The following is a 15021-nucleotide window of genomic DNA, read 5'->3' as shown; positions in this document are numbered from 1 at the left end:
CTTTAGTTGAGAAGTGAGTCTTTCGTAAGTGGTATATAGGTGGATCTTGTTTTTTAAATCCAGTTAGCCACTCTATATCTTTTGATTAGAGTAATTAGTCCATTGACATTTAAAGTAATTATTGATAGGTATGTACTTATTGCCATTATATTACTTGTTTGCAGTTTTTTTTATAATTCTTTCCTATTCTTTTATTCCCTTGTGGTTTGATGATTTTCTTAAGTGCTATGCTTGTGTTCTTTACTACCTATTTTTCGTTGGCCTTGTAAGTTTTTCATTTGAGATTACCATGGAGTTCATATATGTTGACCTATAACTATATGTGTTTTAAACAGGTAGTCTTTTAAGTTCAAACACATTCTAAGAGATCTTTGTTTTTCATTCCCTTTCCCCACATTTTGTTTTTAATGCTATATTTTACATATTCATATTTATCTCTTCACTGTTAATGTAGCTGTACTTGATTTATAATTTTTCCTTTTAATCTTAGACTAGTTTTTTTCAAGGGGTTTGTCCTCAGCCTTTACTATATATTTGCCTTTTCTAGTGGGATTTTTTCCTTTCCCATAGATACTTTTTTTTCACTTAGAGAAGACCCTTCAACATCTCTTGTAAGGTTTATTTAGTATTGATGAGCCCTTAGTTTTGTTTTGTTTTGTTTGAAAAAAATTTTTAAATCTCTTTTTTAAATCTCTTCTTCAATTCTAAGTGATAATCTTGTTGGATAAAATATCCTCATTTGCTGGCCTCCCTTTAACTTTTTTCATTTTAATTATAATATGTCTTATTGTAGGTCTGTTTGGGACCCTCTGTTCTTCTTGTACCTGGATATCTATATACTTCTCCATGTTTGAGAATTGTTTTAGCCATAATTTCATTAAATACATTTTTGACCCCATATGCTCTCTCTTCTTTTCTGTGATGCCTAATGCAGGTATTGGTACATTTGATGTCATTCCAGAAATCTCTTAAAATTGCTTTCATTTAAAAAAATATTTTTCTCTTTTCTGTTCTGATTGGGTGATTTCCGTTATCCTGTCTTCCAGGTGACTATATATTGCTCTTTATCACCTAGTCTGTTGTTCACTCCTTCTATGTGATTTTCATTTCATTTATTGTATTCTTCAGTTTTGACTAGTTCTTTTTTTATATTTTCTAGTTCCTTATTAAAATTCTCACTGTCGTCATCTATTATTTTTCCCAATTCTTTTTGCATTTTGTTACTAATGCTTTGAATTCTTTATCTGATAAATTGTCTACTTCTGTTTTCCTAGGGTTTTTTGGGGGGGGTTCCACTTTTTTTTGTTTGTTTTTTATTACTTAATGAATTATATTACATTTATAGGTTTACAACAATCATCACAACCAAATTTTACAGCATTTCCATCCCAAACTCTCAGTGCATCCCCCACCCACCAACGTGTCTACTTTGGAAACCATAAGGTTTTCAAAGTCTGTGAGTCAGTATCTGTTCTTCAAAGTTCATGTGTCCTTTTTTCAGATTCCACATGTCAGTGATAGCATTTGATGTTGATATGATTTGATTTGTGTCTCATAGTCTCATTGACTTCACTTAGCATGATAAATTCTAGGTCTATCCATATTTCTACAAATGCTGGTATTTTGTTCCTTTTAATGGCTGAGTAATACTCCATTGTGTATATGTACCACATCTTCTGGATCCAATCCTCTGTCGATGGACATTTAGGATGTTTCCATGTCTTGGCTATTGTAAATAGTGCTGCAATGAACATCAGAGTACATGTGTCTTTGTGAGTCATGGTTTTCTCTGGATAGATGCCCAGGAGTGGGATTGCTGGGTCAAATGGTAGTTCTAGTTTTAGTTTTCTGAGGAATCTCCATAATGTTTACCACAGTGGTTGCACCAATTGACAATCCCACCAACAGTGTACTAGGGTTCCTTTTTCTCCACCTCCTCTCCAGCACTTATTGTTTGTGGACTTTTTGATGTAAGGTGGTACCACCCAATGGTTTTGATTTGCATTTCTCTAATAATGAGTGATGTTGAAAATCTTTTCATGTGTTTCTTGGCCATCTGTATGTCTTCTTTGGAGAACTGTCTGTTTAGATCTTCTGCCCACTTTTTGATGGGTTGTTTGTTTTTTTTTGGTATGGAGCTGCAGAAGGTGTTTATACATGTTGGAGATGAATCCCTTGTCAGTGGATTCACTTGGAAAGATTTTCTCCCATTCTGTGGGTTGTCTTTTCGGTTTGTTGAGGGTTTCCTTTGCTGTGCAGAAACTTTGAAGTTTGATTAGGTCCCATTTGCTTATTTTTGTTTTTACTGTCAATACTCTAAGAGGTGGATCTGAGAAGATGTTGCTGTCATTTATATCAGAGAGCGCTTGGCTTTGCTTAGCCTATGTTTTCCTCTAAGAGTTTTATGGTATCTGGTCTTATATCTAGGTCTTTAATCCATTTGGAGTTTATTTTTGTGTATGGTGTTAGGACGTGTTCCAATTTCCTTCTTTTCCATGTGGCTGTCCAGTTTTCCCAGGACCACATATTGAACAGGCTGTCTTTTCTCCAGAGAAAAGAAGGGAAGATAAAAGAGCAACAAAAATCCAAAAAAATTAATAAAATGACAATAAGAACATACATATCAATAATTACCTTAAATGTTAATGGACTAAATGCCTCAACCACAAACATAGACTGACTCAATGGATACAAAAACAAGATCCATATATATGCTGTCTTTAGAGACCCACTTTACCTCTAGGGACATACACAAATTGAAAGTCAGAGGATGGATGAAAATATTCCATGCAAGTGGGAATCAAAAGAAAGCTGGAGTAGCAATACTCGTATGAGCAAAATAGACCTTAAAATGAAGAATATTTTAAGAGACAAGGAAGGACAGTACATAATGATCAAAGGATCAATCCATGAAGAAGATAGAACAATTTTTAAATATCTATGCACCCAACATAGGATCACCACAATATATATGGCAACTGCTAACAACCTTAAAAGGACAAATAGACAATAACACAATCATAGTGGGGGATTTTAACACCCCACTCACAGCAATGGACAGATCAACCAGACAGAAAATCAATAAGGAAACACAGGCCCTGAATGATGCATTGAACCAGATGGACTTAATAGATATTTATAGGACATTCCATCCAAAAGCAACAGAACACACATTCTTCTCAAGTGCACATTGAACATTCTCTAAGATTTATCACATCCTGGGCTACAACTCCAACCTCAGTAACTTTAAGAAAATTGAAATCATATCAAGCATGTTTTCTGACCACAATGCTATATGACTGGAAATCAACAAGAAGAAAAAAACTGCAAAAAACACAAACACATGGAGTCTCAACAACATGCTACTAAACAACCAATGGATCACTGAATAAATCAAAGAGGAAATTAAAAAATACCTAGCAGCAAATGACAATGAAGATACGACACTCCAAAACCTATGGGAAGCAGCAAAAGCCGTTCTAAGAGGAAAGTTCATAGCAATACAAGCCCACCTCAGGAAACAAGGAAAAGCTCAAATAAACAAGCGAACTCTATATCTAAAGCACCTAGAGAGAGAACAGACAAGACCTAAAGTTAGTAGAAGGAAAGAAATCATAAAGAACAGAGCAGAAATCAATGAAATAGAAATGAAGAAAACCACAGAAAAGATCAATGAAACAAAAAGCTGGTTCTTTGAAAAGTTCAACAAAATTGATAAACCCTTAACCAGATTTCTCAAAAAAAAACAGAGAGAGGACTTAAATCAATAAAATTAGAAATGAAAAAGGAGAAGTAACAACGAACATCACAGAAATACATGGATCATGAGACTACTATATGCAACTATATGCCAATAAAATGGAAAACCTAGAAGAAATGGACAAATTCTTAGAAAGGTACAATCTCCCAAGACTAAACCAAGATGAAATAGAAAAGATGAACAGACCAATCACAAGAACTGAAATTGAAACTGTGATTAAAAAACTTCCAACAAAGTCCAGGACCAGATGGCTTCACAGGCGAATTCTATCAAACATTTAGAGAAGAGCTAATACCTATCCTTCTGAAACTATTTCAAACAATTGCAGAGGAAGGGATACTCCCAAACTCCTCCTATGAGGCCGTCATCACCCTGATACCAAAACCAGACAAAGATTCCACAAAAAAAGAAAATTACAGGCCAATATCACTGATGAACATTGATGCAAAAATCCTCAACAAAATACTAGCAAACCACATCCAACAATACATTAGAAGGATTGTATTCTGGGATTTATTCCAGGGATGCAAGGATTCTTCAATATCCACAAATCAATCAGTGTGATATACCACATGAACAAACTAAAGAATAAAAACCATGTGATCCTCTCCATAGATGCAGAAAAAGCCTTTGACAAAATCCAACACCCATTTCTGATAAAAACCCTTCAGAAAGTGGGCATAGAGGGAAACTACCTCAACATAATAAAGACCAAATATGACAAACCCATAGTGAACATCATTCTCAATGGTGAAAACCTGAAAGAATTCCCACTGAGACCAAGAATAAGACAAGGATGTCCACTCTTGCCACTACTCTTCAACATAGTTTTGGAAGTCCTAGCCACAGCAATCAGAGAAGTAAAAGAGATAAAAGAATCCAAATTGGAAAGGAAGAAGTAAAACTATCACTATTTGCAGATGACATACTATACCTAGAGAATCCTAAAGACTCTACCAGAAAACTGTTAGAGCTCATCAATGAATTTGGCAAAGTTGCAGGATACAAAATTAATACACAGAAATCAATGGCATTTCTACATACTAACAATGAAAGATCAGACAGAGAAATTAGGGAAGCAATCCCATTTACCATTACATCCAAAAGAATAAAATATTTAGGAGTAAACCTACCTAAAGAGACAAAAGACCTGTTCTCTGAAAACTACAAGACACTGATGAAAGAAATCAGTGATGACACAAACAGATGGAAAGACATACCATGCTCTTGGATTGGAAGAGTCAATATTATCAAAATGACTATACTACCCAAGGCCATATACAGATTCAATGCAATCCCTATCAAATTACCAAGTACATTTTTCACAGAACAAAATATTTTAAAGTTTTCACAGAACATAATATTTTCAGGTTTGTTTGGAAGCACAAAAGACCCAGAACAGCCAAAGACATCCTGGAAAAGAAAAATGGAGCTGGAGGAATCAGGCTCCCTGACTTCAGACTATACTACAAAGCAACAGTCATCAAAACCATATGGCACTGGCACAAAGACAGAAATATAGATCAGTGGAACAGGATAGAAAGCCCAGAATTAAACCCGTGCACCTGCAGTCAACTATTCTATGACAAAGGGGGCAAGAATATACATTGGAGAAAAGACAGTCTTCTTTTTCTTTCAATTGAGACATATTATGCCTTCTCATCTTGCTTTTCTTTTACTGTCTCTGTGAAATTAGGTGAGACAATTACCTTTGGTGGTTTTAAAGGGGCGTCCTTTTGTGGAAGCTCCCTATACAGTCTATGTGTACCCAGTGGCTTCAGTGGGAATAGTTAATTTGATATAAACACCAGTAATGTCTTCCTCAGGGTGTGCTGGAAGCTATCACCTTGGTAGGATTTGGAGCTTCAGAAGGAGGGGCTAATACTGGAGCCAGGTGTGAGCTGGGCCTTCTCCAATGCTCATTAGCCATCACCACCCTATCAGGTGTAAGATCAGGTCCCAAGTTGCTGGAGTGGAAGCCCTTAGATTTGGTACTGAGATGGCTCAGTTCCTTTCCACTGTGAACTCTCCTCTCTTCCATCACTTGCACCCTCACCCCAGACAAGAGCAGTGCTGGAATACAAAGAGCTGGCTTGAGCACTCAATGAGGACTAGGGTGTGGACTGTGGCAGTCTGGCTGCTGCCAGAGATCTGGACTGCCTCTGATGTGTTGCCTGTGTAGCTCTAGCAGTGGCTGCCCCCATCCTGCTCAAGTGCCACTCTGGGTTTAAGTCACCTCAGCGTCTACAACAGATCTTCCCTCAGTTGTGGCAGCTTTCACTCCAGTGTGGAGATATGATGTGAGGTAAGTAGGGCTGGAATGTTGGCCTAGCTCATGTTGGGGCTCATACCGTGGGGGTTGCAAGAAACCTTCAGCCACCCAGGCATTCTCATTCTGTCCTTTCTTCCCTGCTTTGAGAGCAAGCTAGCATTCATGTGCTCCTTGAGAGCAAAGTCTAGGTTTCCCACAGCCCTCCTGTTAGTCCCACTGGCACTCTAACCCACTGAGGCAGCTTGTCTTCCCTTTGTTCCAAAAGTGGGGCACCCAGTATGTGGCTCAAACCACTCTTTCCCCAGGAAGGATCTCTACCTGTATAATCTCGCTTTTCCTCTGAATTCCCTCCCAGGAGCACAACTCCTGACCTGATAGTGTCTCTTCCTTTCATACCAGATAATGTGTGTATCTTTTGTACAGGCTTGATTTTACTTGTGTTTTTATGCCAGTTTCCAGTTAGTTTTCAGTAAGAATTGTTTCACATATTGATGCATTTTTATGTATTCATGGGGGCAAGTGAGTTCTGTATCCTCCTACTCCACCTTCTTGATCCACTCCAGTAACTAACATTTCTTGATCATTCAGTGTGCCAGGTAGTATATTTTCACATGAATCAGTATATTTTGTCTTCAGGCAGCTTATTTTGTAACTTTTCCAGTGGCTCACAGGTAGTAAGTAAGTGACAGAGTAAAGAGTCAAATACCTTTCTTTGTGAACACAGAACAAGTGCTCTGAATCTATAACCTTGAAAAGAAAATCAGGAATGGAGATGTAAGGGCCAGAAAGAGGGAGCAGTTGTAAATCCACAGACATGGTGTTTGTTTTGGCAGATGTGAGACATTGTTCTGGAATTCAAGGATATAATTAATACAGAGGATTCTCAGAAAATTGCTGAACTGAACTAGTCTTTTCTTAAAGGAGGACTAAAGTTCTAGGGAATATCATGATTAGCACTCATGCATGTTCTTTTCTCTTCCCTGAATCCATCATTACCTCCTCCCAAAATGTATTTCTAAACAAAACTATGAGTATTTCAGTCCAAGTTCCAATACTACCTTATGAATAACTTATCCTCTCACTATGCTGTACAAAAGTTGATTCTTTTGGTATCTGCCTCCCAAACCAGATTGTATGATACATAATTAGGGGGGAATTCATTGCCTTTTTGTTTGTATCTTAATGCCTAGCAATATATCAGGTACATAGCTTTCACTCAGTAAAGTCTGCTTGGGATATTAGAATAATTATATTTATGCTTAGATTACCCAAGATATCCTTGTTAAGTAAGCATTTATTTAGCACTCATGATATGCCAGGTACTAAGGCAGTCACTGCCCTTGAATAAGTTCATATTTTAAAGGTAGAGGAACTCACATTAAGAAATTAAATAAATAAATAAATAAACCAATGTGATAAGGCAGGCAGCACAAATAAGGGTGTTCAGTATTGGGAAAATGAATTAGATAAAGGAGGAATGAGATTATCTTTAAATATCATTGCTTAAATAGAGTGAAAAGGTAGTAGTACTGTTACTTTCAGTTACTAAGGACTGTACAGACCCCATTTTAATATGACTTTAGCAGGCAAGACACTTACTTGACAGTGTCCCCTTAAGTCAGACTATTGATTCAATTCAGTAACAAATAATATGAAGGTTTCTATACATATGTCATTTTAATTCATTGGTACCATGTTGGTATACAATGGAATTTGCTTGTATTTGTCCCTTGGTTCTTTGTAACTTCCTGGAAACATAGTTTAACAAAAAATAATTTCTGGTTTGATTGGTTGATAGGATTTTTTCCCCCATTTTTGTTTGTACAACTGTCTTTGGACAAAGTCCACAGAGTAGTAAACTGTGAGCCTAGATTTTTTCAGGTTTCCTGGCATTCTTCTGAAATATAAGGTAGTGAATATGAATGACTGTCCCTAGTCATGTTTTTACAATCAGAAAGGAGTGAACAGTTTTAAGTCTGAAGAGTAGGCTTTATGGTAGTTCTATAATAAATGGGAAAAAAATAAAATTCAAAGCCAAACCCAATGAAAATTAAACATCATTTTTGACAAATATGATTACATTCTGTAACTCTACGTATGCGGTTTAGGTAAACTCCACTATCAAGATTGATACCATAGTAATTATCCAGATTAAATATAACGTGAAAATTTCACTGTGACTAAAGAAGTCAGTTTTAATTATGAGTTAATTTTAATAGGTTTCCCAAACAACCTGAATTATACAGTATATTTATGCTATGTCTTGGTCAATCACATGCTTTTAAATCTCATTATCTATTTCACAAACTTCATGCTTTTCCTTACTTAGACTTTAAAATTAGTTTTGACATATCTTACTCCAGTTTCTCATAAATTTCTAAGATCCTTTTTTATACTTACAGTCATTTAGCCTAATTTATATTTGCATCACAAAAAGTCTAATTTTGCTCTTTGATTATATTTTTAAAGTTAGGTTTTCCCCTATAGTCTTAAATTTAAGCCTTTTTTAATGTCACATAGTTATACTGGGAGCCTACCTCTAGAGTCTATAAATAATAGTAATTTTAAAGCAGCTTTAATGGTCACTTAGTGGAAGCACAGAACTGCTTAGAGTACTCTCCATGTTTTTCTCTTCTCCTTCACCTAGTCACAATTACAAGAAGGTTTATGAAATTTGGCTTCAGTATATAGTACCCTGGGCCCACCCCACAAATGCGAAATGATGATGCAATATTGGGATGGAGTTCAGGACATGCTACCCCCAAATATGGTGCCTTGACATATTGAATATCTTAAGCTGAAGGGCTTTAAGAAAATGGCAGAAGAGGGAACATCCCTATGACCTCACATCTCTCGCCCTTCTCCCCTGAAACAATTCATAAAACTCCCTTGTGAAAGGTACTGTCCCTGTACCAAGAAGAAGGAAAACATACTTACCACCAGAGACAGGGAATTAGGGGGCCCAAAAATCTGTATAAAGATATGTTGTCTGATAAACTCTAATCTTCCTAGTGACTTCTTCACCTTTTACATATCCCTAGCCCAAATCTCTTTATCTTGTCAGTTCTTCACAAATTTGTTTGTCTAAAAGGTATAAAAGTTTCCGGCTCTGGTCATTTCTTTTTGTTTTAATTCTTCATTCACTAAAATTTGTATGCTTTTCTACTACTAATCTATCTTTGTCAGTTTAATTTTCAGGCCCAGTCAGGGACTATAAGAGAGTTGAGGACAACTTTTTCTTTTCCTGCAATTACTAAGGGGAAAAATTCTGTAAGGGACAGGTCAAGTCCAAAGATAGTAGAGAAGAATGTTCAGTGCTCATTATAAATTGCATTATAGCAAATTCTAACCTTCTAAAATAAAAGTATAGAAATACATTTCTGAAAAAAATTATCATGGATGTTAATATATTTTTATGAATAGACTAATCTCATATTCCATTTCCACATATATAAAGATCACCTATACCACTGAAATTCATATTCTGCTGTTATGCTTACCAATTACTTGAGCATTTCATGAAGCCATTTTCCAAATATAAACTTTTTAAAAATTTACTCAATTCTGGGAGTGTAAAAGGTATGAGAATAAGGTCAAAAGTAATTAATATATTATCACCTCACTTGAACCAGACATCTGTCATTGAGCAAAGTTATAAAATGCCTATTGTGTGCCAGGCACTATTATTGGTACTGATATAGGACCCATGAAAGTTTCATAATCAACAAGTTTCTTTGAAAAACAAATTTCTTCAGAGCAGAGGAATTTTTTTTGGTTTTTCTTTTGTATTTTTTCAGAGACAGTGTTCACCAATATATTACAGGAAGTGTTTTAGTGGAAAATAATCTTTAATTGGTTGATGTAAAAATATTATTACATTCTAAAGCATTTATCATGGAACAAATATCTCAGGCAGCAAAAATTTTTCATGTTATAAAATGGTCTAGTGAATTGCAGAAAGATGTCATAGATTTTGATATTTGCTTCTTTTATTTTTTTATTTTTATTTTTTGCTTCTTTTAAATATATATATTTTTTAAATCCTCAATATTACAAAAAAGTCTGTTAAGCTTGAAATGATATTTAAATGTGAAGGAAAGAAGCTCATGATTTACATAAACATTTGGAGAAACTGCCTGCAGATAGTTTTTCTATCCTCTTAGCCTGACTCACTAAGGCTAAACCATAAAGCCTGACCAGAGCATTTTAGCAATTGACAAGAGATATGGAGAATAAGAGTTTAGTTGGATGTCTAAAAATATTCCTTTCATAAAAGCCAGCACTACAGTTCCATGACACAGACCTAGAAACTACATTTCTTTGTTTTTCCTTTTCCTATTTTTGCTGTCTCACTAGTGATTTGGTTAATTAACACTTCATCCAAGGATTAGATCTCTTAGAGGTTCAGGAGAGTGTGAAATTGCCCTCCTGGCAATGACAAGGATGAAGGAATATCCCACTCTCACAGCTATTACTCTACACCTGGATTTAAAATTTAATAATTTTTAAAGAACAGTTTCTCTGGGAACAGAGAAATATTTCTGTATAACAGTGATTCTCAAAGTGTGGTCCTCAGATCAGCAACATCACCATTACTCAGAAACTTGTTAGAAATGCATTACTGAGCCCCATTCTAGATCTACTGAATCTGAATCCTTGGAGCAGTGGCCCTATAATCTGTGTTTTAACAAGGCCCCAGGTGATTCTGATGAACAATAAAGTTTGAGAACCATTGGTCTATGCAGCTCCCTTACTAGGTTGCATGTGAAAATATTATTTAGTGATACAAGAAGACTTAGGTTAAATTATTAATTAGTAATTTAAATCTTAAATCATTGCCTTTGAATGTTAAGCAGACTAGTTCAAATCCATAGGGCTCCATCAATGTTTCATTTCATTTCACAGCATGAAGGTCTGTTGGCACAAAAATGACTAATTATCTCAGTAGACCCAAAAAGGAAGAAATGCCAGCTGAAAAGTGGCAATACTTGTTTGAACAAAGTCTCCCAGCTAAAAAAGGTGCCCAGTAATTCTGATTTTAAATGCCATCATATTCATTCTTGAGATAGTGCCTTACTGTAACGATCTGATTTAGTTTAATTTTTTTTTTATTGTCACTATCTTATGTTATAGTCACCTCAATCACCACACTTGCCATTGTGATTTTACATGGTTAGTGTTATTTCTTACAGGTAATGCTGTTTTGTCTGGAAAGTTGCTGACCTTGTAGCCCAGCCAATATTTTGGTGAAGAAGTAGAAGTTCCTGGATGAAGGTAAAGGATGAATTTTGTTTATATTTTCCCAGTTTCTAAGACTAGGAATTTCAGTCTTCTTCCCTTCTCTCCCTGACCCTCCACACCTGATCTGTTATCAGGTCTGTAAGTTACTTCTCAGTCTCCTCCACCCATCTTCATCATTTCAGTTCTTTTGCCACTCTTGCATCTTGGTTGCTAATCATCTCTCAACTAGATGATGACTCAAATTCAGAGACATAGTAAGGATTCACTGTGGTTAATTGTCACTCTGGCTTCTAAAGTGAGTTCAGGCATTTAATTATTGCTCCTGTAATCCTAAGTGAACTGAATGGGAAAACTAGAGGTGGATTGTGATGGTTCTGTTGTTTTAAAAACCTCTCCCCTTCCCCTGCACCATGTACTGTATAATGATTATACTAATTCATTCAGTCACCTTTTTTACATTGTTATATGTCAAGAGCTGCTTCAAGCACAAAGGTAACAATAGTGAACAGAAAACAAAACTGGCGGCTTTGCTTGTAGAATTTATAATCTAATGATGGTAATGTTTGGATGAAGACACCCTATTATATTTCTATCTATATCTGTAGCCATAGCTAAATCTATCTATAAGTATGTCTACTTATCTGTTTAGCTAATTAGAATGGTCAAGGAGGGATTCTGATGCAGTGACATTGGAACAGAGACATGAATGAAGTGACTGATAATTTCTACCTCAGGAAAAAGTGTTCCATTATAGCAATTGTAGTAACCTGGAGTAAAGAAAGAAGGCTACGGAATTTCCCATGTGGCGCAGTGGGTTAAGGTTCCGATGTTGCCACAGCTGTGATGCAAGCTACAACTGTGCTGTGGCTTTGATCCCTGGCTCAGGAACTTCCACATGACACAGGTGTAGCAAAAAAAAAACAAAACAAAAAAACAGGAGGTTGGTATAACTGGGGAAGGGTAAGGAAGGGGCAGGGTAGAAGAAGATGAAGTTAGAGAAGTTACAGGTAGCGAGGGGACAGATCTCCAGGGACCATGTAGATTGTAGCGAGGGATATAGATTTTATTTAAAGGAGATAAGAAGTCCTTAGAGGTGGGAGAAGAGACTTGGCATAATGTGGCTGGTATTTTAAAAAGATCACTCTGATGACCAAGAATTGAAGCAAGGAGACCATTCAGAGGAAAATTTGCAATAAATCTGAGATTTGATGTTGTCATCAACCAGGGTGGTAGCAGTGATATTTCCTATTGGATTGAATGTAGAGACTGAGAGAAAGGAAGACATCCAAGATAAACACAAAGATTTAGGCTGAGGAAATTAAAGATGGGATTGCCTTTTATTGAGAAAGGAAAAGACCATTTGGTAGGGAGAGGAACTAAGGTTGGGGGAGGTAAGAGTTCAGCTTTGGAGATGCTGACTGAGATATCTACTAGAAATCACAGTGAAATATATAATAATTTGTTGGAGCCATTAATTCAGGTGGGAAATTTATAAATTTGTACTTCAAGTCACATTTTTTTTCTAGAATCACTTATTTGTTGTTGTGCAGTGTTTTCTGATATTTTTGTCCTTACTACAAATCAAGGCTGCTCATTCCTTAAAAATAAAATATACATATAAAAGAAAACTAAAAATTACTATCATCTAATGTTTCCAAAGGTAACCATTATCAACATCCAATGTATAAATATCCAAACTGTATATATGTGTACATTGTTATATATATATATTACTTTAAACCATGTGAAACTACTGCTATTCAGTTTGATCTATAAAAAACAATAATTTCATATTTCAACCTCATATAGCTATATTAACACTATAAAAATAGAAGTATGCAAAATATTTGTTTGTAGTTAAAGTACTTTATTTCAGCCTGTTCTCTTAGGCTGCATATGACAGGATAAAGCTAGAAAACTGACTGAAAGAGAATTATAAAGAAAGGAAATAGATAGTGTAATAAACCTGAAAAATCCTACAAAATACAATATATCCTTAAAACATTAAGGATTACAAAATGGCCCAGGCTGCACCAAAATTACCATTAGACAAAATACCCAGGACTAATTAATATTTTTGACCAAATGTATTGACTACCTTGCTTTCAGCCAAAATTATTTTGATCGTAAAATACATTCAAGCAAGCCACTTTAGATCCAATCCCAAATCTCTAAAAATGCTAAAGCCAAAGCTCTACATGAAGCATTTAAATAATTCTGAATCTTCTAATAGATTCTACACCAGGCACACAAAAAAAACTGAAAAAGGTAACAGTCATTGGCCAACCTATATTGGAAGATCTTAATTCCAAGCTATAAAGCCAAATACTAGCTTCAAATTCTTTTACCCAGTACCACTGAGTAATAAATCTTTCATTTTAGTGTAGCCCTTTGGGGAGTTTATGCCCTTCAAGTTCTTTTTGGATATCCCTTTATTTTTCTGTTGAGGATTACAGCGTAAATACAGCAAAACTCTTTGATTTACTTTAAAGAATTTTAACTGGAATAATTGAATTCTGTCTGACACATTCATGTACTTCAATGGTGTTTTTATACCATTTTTGAGAGGACAACATTGAACAAATCAGGTAACATGTTTAGTAATCAACCATGATGTTAATGAGGTTGGACTAGGGGTTTAATAGTTCCCAGGGTCAGTTTTGGGATGTAGTGAATAATCTTACCTCTGTATATCACTGGTCTTAAAGAGAGGTGGAAAAAATGTGTGTAAGCAAGCATATCTCTGTTTCAGGAAAAATTTACCCATAGTAGATAGCTCAGAGTTATTTGAAGGTGAAATGTTAGATTACAGTAGGTGAAAGTTCTTTTTAAACCAAAAAAACACTAAATAAATTTAATAGATTATTACAGTGACAAGATAGAAGTAGCAAACATATAATTGAAGAATGGATTATTCTTTCAGCTTCAGTCTTTTGTTGTTTGCTTCTCCAGGCATTGTAGGTTTGGTTTTGTTGTTTTACAAATGAAAAGAAAAATTAAAATACCTGAAGTGTGCTTTAAGGCAAAGAGAAAACTAATAATTTCCCCTCCAAAATCTTTTAGTCTTTTCTTGAAATGATGCTTATCATGTATAGAATAACACGAAGCTAGATAATAGTGGATTTTCTCCTCTTCAAAGGCTCAGTTAAGAAAGATATTGTAAAATCTTCCCAAATGCAATTTAAATTAGGAACAGTAGTTTCTGTTATTTTGTAAAAAGCCATTACAATATGATGAGTTTTCATTAAAAACCTCATATCTTACAAGACTGAACTTCATTTATTTTAAGACGAAATTTTCTTGGTTACAGATTTTTTAAATACAGCTTTGTGATTAGTTAAGTATAAATGAATAAAGAATGAAAATTATTTTCCTTGGGAATTCATGTAAGACAAATATTAAGAAGCAAATTATATTATGGAATGTAAGTTCTTTCCACAAACTGAAAATTAGTACATTTTATAATATTTCTTCCCCTAACATAAAATTGAACATACTTTTTGCAGTATTCACGAAGGAAGAAAATAACATCTGTGCATGTCAGCTTATTCTAAAGACTAAAATTCCTCTCAACTTCCATAAGCCAAGAGGCCTTAAATTAACACAGGCTAGAAAAAAAACAGTGGCATGGAAATATGGTGAAGTGGAGGGAGCTAGAAATTGGTGGAGCCAAAGCTAAGGGACCATCCAAGATGGAGAAAAGGACTAGAGATTGAATAGGATTGGAACTCCATTTCCAGAAGTGGGG

At 35.3% G+C, this 15021-nt stretch overlaps 1 long non-coding RNA gene across 3 annotated transcripts in view; it reads left to right on the top strand.

Moving 5' to 3' along the window:
* The window catches only part of LOC110257722, a 177683-nt gene that overhangs the window by 63082 nt on the left and 99580 nt on the right, over window positions 1–15021 (top strand). For all 3 annotated transcript variants that reach the window (XR_002340651.1, XR_002340650.1, XR_002340652.1), the window contains one exon: window positions 11225–11306. This is a non-coding gene — a long non-coding RNA (uncharacterized LOC110257722). The remainder of the gene's footprint in view (window positions 1–11224; window positions 11307–15021) is intronic.

The sequence above is a fragment of the Sus scrofa genome, chromosome X (genome assembly GCF_000003025.6).
Source record: "Sus scrofa isolate TJ Tabasco breed Duroc chromosome X, Sscrofa11.1, whole genome shotgun sequence".
Classification (NCBI taxonomy): Eukaryota; Metazoa; Chordata; class Mammalia; order Artiodactyla; family Suidae; genus Sus; species Sus scrofa.
Note: the sequence above shows the minus strand (reverse complement) of the source record. Positions and strands in the feature narration are given on the sequence as shown.